The sequence below is a fragment of the Sorex fumeus genome, unplaced genomic scaffold, assembly GCF_029834395.1.
Source record: "Sorex fumeus unplaced genomic scaffold, SorFum_2.1 ptg000019l, whole genome shotgun sequence".
In the NCBI taxonomy this organism is placed as follows: Eukaryota; Metazoa; Chordata; class Mammalia; order Eulipotyphla; family Soricidae; genus Sorex; species Sorex fumeus.
Window position 1 is genome coordinate 37,688,349 of NW_026606076.1, and position 6,053 is coordinate 37,694,401.

Below are 6,053 nucleotides of genomic sequence, written 5' to 3' on the forward strand. Positions count from 1 at the left end.
CCCATAGGGGCCTCCAATGCTGCCTGGAGTCATTCCTGAGTGCAGAGCCAGGACACAGCCCTGAGTACTGCCAATTGTGACCCAAAACCCCCTGCCCCCCTCCCAAAAAAAAAGTATTTTCAGGGGCTGGAGCAATAGCACAGCTGATATGGGATTTGCCTTGCACGCGACCAACCCGGGTTCGTTTCCCAGCATCCCATGTGGTCCCCTGAGCACCACCAGGAGTAATTCCTGAGTGCATGAGCCAGGAGTAACCCCTGTGCAACGCCGGGTGTGATCCAAAAAGCAAAAAAAGAAAAAGGAAAAATATTTTCAGAGACCTGGTTGATATCCAAGGGCAAGATATGTCCTTGAGTCCCCAGGAATGATGGGGGAGGGAGGGGAGTAATTTAAACCCAGAATGGCAGAACTGGAAGAGAAGGATCTTGGGTTTCCTTTCCCAGTTGTCAGGACTCTGGGGGTTTCGTGGGGGGGGGCATGCAGGAGGTACACTCGGCAGTGTTAAGAATTAGTACTGGTGGGGTTCAGGGTGGGAGGGTCTTTATTTTTTTTTGTTTTTTGGGGTCACACCCAGAGATGCTCAGGGGTCACTTCTGGCACTGCACTCAGGAATTAATCCTGGCCGAGCTCAGGGGATCCTATGAGATGCCGGAGATCAAACCTGGGTCTGCCTTGTGCAAGGCAAATGCCCTCCCCACTGCCCTATCTTGCTGGCCCCTCGACGGTTTTTAAGAAGCCCACCATGAGCTGGATCGATAGCACAACAGGTAGGGCAGCACAACGGATAGGGCATTTGCCTTGCACACGGCCGAAATGGGTTCGATCCTCGACATCCTGTAGGTCCCCCAAGCACTGCCAGGAGTGATTCCTGAGTGCAGAGCCAGGAGTAACCCCTGAGCATCGACAGGTCTGACCCAAAAAGCCAAAAAAAAAAAAAAAAAAGCCCACCACTGGGGTTGGATTCATAGTACAGCAGGGAAGGTGCTGGCCTTGCATATGGCTGACCTGGGTTTGATCCTCAGCACCCCATAGGGTCCCTGGAGCCCCACCAGGAGTGACCCTTGATCATCTCTGGGTAAAGGTAAAAAAGGTAAAGGCCCTCCCGTTGATCGTCGATTTGCTCGAGCGGGTCCAGTAACATCTCCATTGGAGACTTTGTTGTTACTGTGTCTGGCATATCGAATACTCTCGGTAGCTTGCCGGGCTCTCCGAGAGGGGTGGAGGAATCGAACTCGGGTCGGCCATGTTGGCCGCGTGTAAGGCAAACGCCCTACCCGCTGTGCTATCGCTCCAGCCCCTAACCAATCCATTTAAAAGTACATCACTCCTTAGCCTATAGATTCAAAGATCAGCATTTATTTATTTATTTATTTATTTAACCAATCCATTTATTTATTTATTTTGCTTTTTGGGTCACACCTGGCGATGCACAGGGGTTACTCCTGGCTTTGCACTCAGGGGTCGCTCCTGGTGGTTTCCTGGCGGTGCTCAGGGAACCATATGGGATGCTGGGAATCGAACCCGGGTCAGCCGCGTGCAAGGCAAACGCCCTACCCGCTGTGCTATCTCTCCAGTCCCTAACCAATCCATTTAAAAGTACATCACTCCTTAGCCTATAGATTCAAAGATCAGCATTTACCGTACATAGGCATTGTGGCTAGTGGGCATCTGGTAACTGGACATTTGGTTATCACCTGGTTTCCTTTGATTCTCAGCCCTGCATTCCTAAGGAGGTAACAGATATTCGATCATCTCTGGGTGTCACTCAAAAATAAATAAGTAAAAATAAAACCCCTACCTCCTTAGGGTAAGAGTGATTTCGGGGATTGAGCTGCTTAATCTTAAAGGTGAGAAAAAAGTTCAGACGAGCAGAACTCAGGTTTGCACGTGGGAGTTCTGGAATTGTCCCTAGTACCACATGGTCCCTAAAAAATGACCCTTTAGTATCATGGGGGGGCGGGGGGGCACAACAGGCTGAAGCAGGGAATGTATTGCAAGCAGCCAATTCCAGTTCCATCCCCAGCATCCTATTGGGTTCCCTGAGTCAGGAGAAACCCCTGCGTATCACCAGGTGTGGCCCCAAAAAACAAGAAAAATAAAATAAAAAAGAGTTGAGGGGCCTTTCCTTGAATGTGGGCGGTAGGATGACATTGTGTTAGGGCGCGGATCGTGATCTCCCTTTAACGACAAAGAGACTCCAGAGACTGCAAACAGCAAGCAAGGTTTATCGTAAGACTGGCTAGCCAGGATCAAGCTGAAAGAATCCATATTAGGACATTAAATTCTTGTATGCTTCAGCTAACCTGCTACATTGCTTTCTGTAAAACTGCTTGGCTGCTTCGCACTTGGCGGAAGGGAGGGAATCTGGATTGTGAACTGGGCATAACCTCTTGCAAACCCAAGAATGGCAGGCTTCAGGTGTATTTACCATCCCAGGGATGTATTGTCTCGGCAAAGACCCCTGTCGGCGTTTTGGGGTAAAGGATAACTTAGGATGCGTGCAGACTGCCCACTCTCCCAGGGATGTATTTTTCTAGCTAAGACCCTTGTAAAATGTCGTAGGTAATTTTGCCCTCCCGTTGATCGTCGATTTGCTCGAGCGAGCCCAGTAACGTCTCCATTGGAGACTTTGTTGTTACTGTGTCTGGCATATCGAATACTCTCGGTAGCTTGCCGGGCTCTCCGAGAGGGGCGGAGGAATCGAACTCGGGTCGGCCATGTTGGCCACTTGTAAGGCAAACGCCCTACCCGCTGTGCTATCGCCCCAGCCCAGTCGTAGGTAATGGATAACTCAAAATGCGGGAGATGACCTAAGGCTTAATGATTCCGGCTATAACCTTGCTTGTGCTGACAATCAATGTACGTAAAGGCTGATCTTTGAATCTATAGGCTAAAGAGTGATGTAATTCTAAATGGATTGGTCAAGAAAGTATATGTTGTTACAAATCTATTGGCTATGAAATGCGCGGGCTTTGTTGTAACGGTTGATGAAGGCCTATCAAAGGGGATCTTATATAGGCCTTCACTGGCTGTTACAGCAAAGCCCGCGCATTTCATAGCCAATAGATTTGTAACAACATATACTTTCTTCACCAATCCATTTATTTATTTATTTATTTATTTATTTATTTATTTTGCTTTTTGGGTCACACCTGACGATGCACAGGGGTTACTCCTGGCTTTGCACTCAGGGGTCGCTCCTGGTGGTTTCCTGGCGGTGCTCAGGGAACCATATGGGATGCTGGGAATCGAACTCGGGTCAGCCGCGTGCAAGGCAAACGCCCTACCCGCTGTGCTATCTCTCCAGTCCCTAACCAATCCATTTAAAAGGACATCACTCCTTAGCCTATAGATTCAAAGATCAGCATTTACCGTACATAGGCATTGTGGCTAGTGGGCATCTGGTAACTGGACATTTGGTTATCACCTGGCTTCCTTTGAGTCTCAGCCCTGCATTCCTAAGGAGGTAACAGATACCCACCAAATGGTTCCCGAATTTACATCCCAACAGGCAAGAGTCAACAAATGGTTTCAGAATTTGCATTCCAATAAGGAATGGTTTCACTCTAAAGCTCTGCTAGGGAGGGAGCAGGAAAGGGAGAGTTACTAATTTGTAGAGTTTTAACTCTGGAATCTCCCTCTGGGTCCCTAGAGTCCTTACAATTTCTCCCTTTCTCCACAAGGAGCTTAGGTTTATCAGGTAACATCCATCACAGTGCTCCGGAGTCACCCCCATTCCTTCTTTTATCTGTAACCACTTCTCTATGCTCTCTTCCCCAACCAGTTAATCAGCTTTTCCCCCTAATCAGAATCTGTTAATTTGTAAGGTCAGATCCTTCTAGGACACTGAAACTGTATTGTAATTTAATACTGCCTTTCTCCTCTCCTGATGTCTTTTGAATAGTTTACTTTAATGTAATGTCCTTTTTGTATAGATACAGGAAGACAGTTAATATTATGCTTTGTAACTTAGGATTTAATTGGCTTTGAATATTATTCACTCCTGGGCATCTGCTTTCTTGACTTAAGCCTCAGTTTCCTTTAGTTCCTAGCACCCCAAAAGCAGGGTCCCGACGAAGGACTGAATGGACCCAGGGCAAGCTGTGAGCTACCCTGGCATCGAAATGGGCCAGGCCAAAGTGCCACAATTCTTAACTATAAGTTAAGACCTTGATCATAGACAAATGCTGTCGTGATCCAAAAGTAACGACGAGACTAAGAACCTGCTAGGGATAGGAAAGACTATCTGGCCTGAGCACTGTAGTCTGAGATCGAGATGGCCCTAGGAGAGCAATTCTATAAGTTTAAGGTATTTCTTACTGTATCCATACAAAATGATTTGTATTATGTAAGAACTTTGCCCCTATTGATTGTGACCACACCTACGTGTAATTGTTACCCCAACCCCTCATGGTTTTGGGATTTAACTAGACTGGAAGAGTGGGCTGGGGGATCAGGATCCAGATTCCAGAGCAAAGAGGAGAATGAGGTAGCATGGGGGAGGAAGAAGCAGGAGGAGAATCAGAGGAGAATGGAGATGAATGGAATAAACTGCAACTAAGACCAACCAGCCTGGCCCTCATTCCTTCCTTCACCTCGCCATCAACATCGACCTCCCCGGGACCGGCGTGGGACTACCGAACGCGGGCAGCAGGAAAGATAGAACGCCGCCGCTGCAGTCCTTTTTTTTCCTTTTTTTTTTTTCTTTTTGGGTCACACCCGGCGATGCACAGAGGCTACTCCTGGCTCTGCACTCAGGAGTCACTCCTAGCGGTGCTCAGGGGACCATATGGGATGCTGGGAATCGAACCCGGGTCGGCCGCGTGCAAGGCAAACGCCCTACCCGCTGTGCTATCTCTCCAGCCCCTGCAGTCCTTTTTTTAAAGTTGTAAAAGAGGCCAGAGCCGTAGTACAGAAAGGAAGGGCGTTTTCCTTGCACGCAGCCAATCCAGGTCCAATTCCTGGCATCCCTTATGGTCCCCAGAGCCCCACCGGGAGTAATTCCCGAATATAATCAGGAGTGACCCCTGAGCATCTCTGGGTATGACGGACGCCACACCCTCTTCCAAAAAAAAAAAAAAGTTGTAAAAGAATTTACCAGTAGGGGCTGGAGCGATAGCACAGCTGGTAGGGCGTTTGCCTTGCACGTGGCCGACCCGGGTTCGATTCCCAGCATCCCATATGGTCGGTCCCCTGAGCACTGCCAGGAGTAATTCCTGAGTACAGAGCCAGGAGGAACCCCTGTGCATTGCCAGGTGTGACAGAAAAAGCCCAGAAAAAAAAAAGGAATTTACCAGTAGATGGGGCCAGAGAGAGAGAATGCAATGGGGAAATGACTTGCTATTCCTAACCCAGGATGAATGCCCAGCACTAAGGATCCTGAGTACCACTGGGTGTGGCTCTACACCCCAAAAAAAGAATTTACCAGTGGGGAAGGTACTTGTTTTGGGCTGAGTACAGCGGGAGAGCGCTTACCTTGTATGTGGCTGACCGGGTTCAATCTCTGGCATCCCATATTCCCCCCCCCCCACCCCCGCAGTCCCACCAGAAGTGACCTCCAGGCTTAGAGCCAAAAGCAAGCCCTAAACTCTGCCAGGGATATCCCCCCCCCAAAAAAAAATGGTACAGGGGCTGGAGCGATAGCACAGCAGGTAGGGCGTTTGCCTTGCACGTGGCCGACCCGGGTCCAATTCTCAGCATCCCATATGGTCCCCCGAGCACCACCGGGGGTAATTCCTGAGTGCATGAGCCAGGGATAACTCCTGTGCATCGCCGGGTGTGACCGAAAAAGAAGTAAAGGCCCTCCCGTTGATCGTCGATTTGCTCGAGCGGGCCCAGTAACGTCTCCATTGGAGACTTTGTTGTTACTGTGTCTGGCATATCGAATACGTCGCGGGGAGCTTGCCAGGCTCTCCGAGAGGGGCGGAGGAATCGAACTCGGGTCTGCCATGTTGGCCGCTTGTAAGGCGAACGCCCTACCGCTGTGCTATCGCTCCAGCCCAACCGAAAAAGAAAAATAAATAAATTTTTAAAAATGGTACAAAGGGCACTTG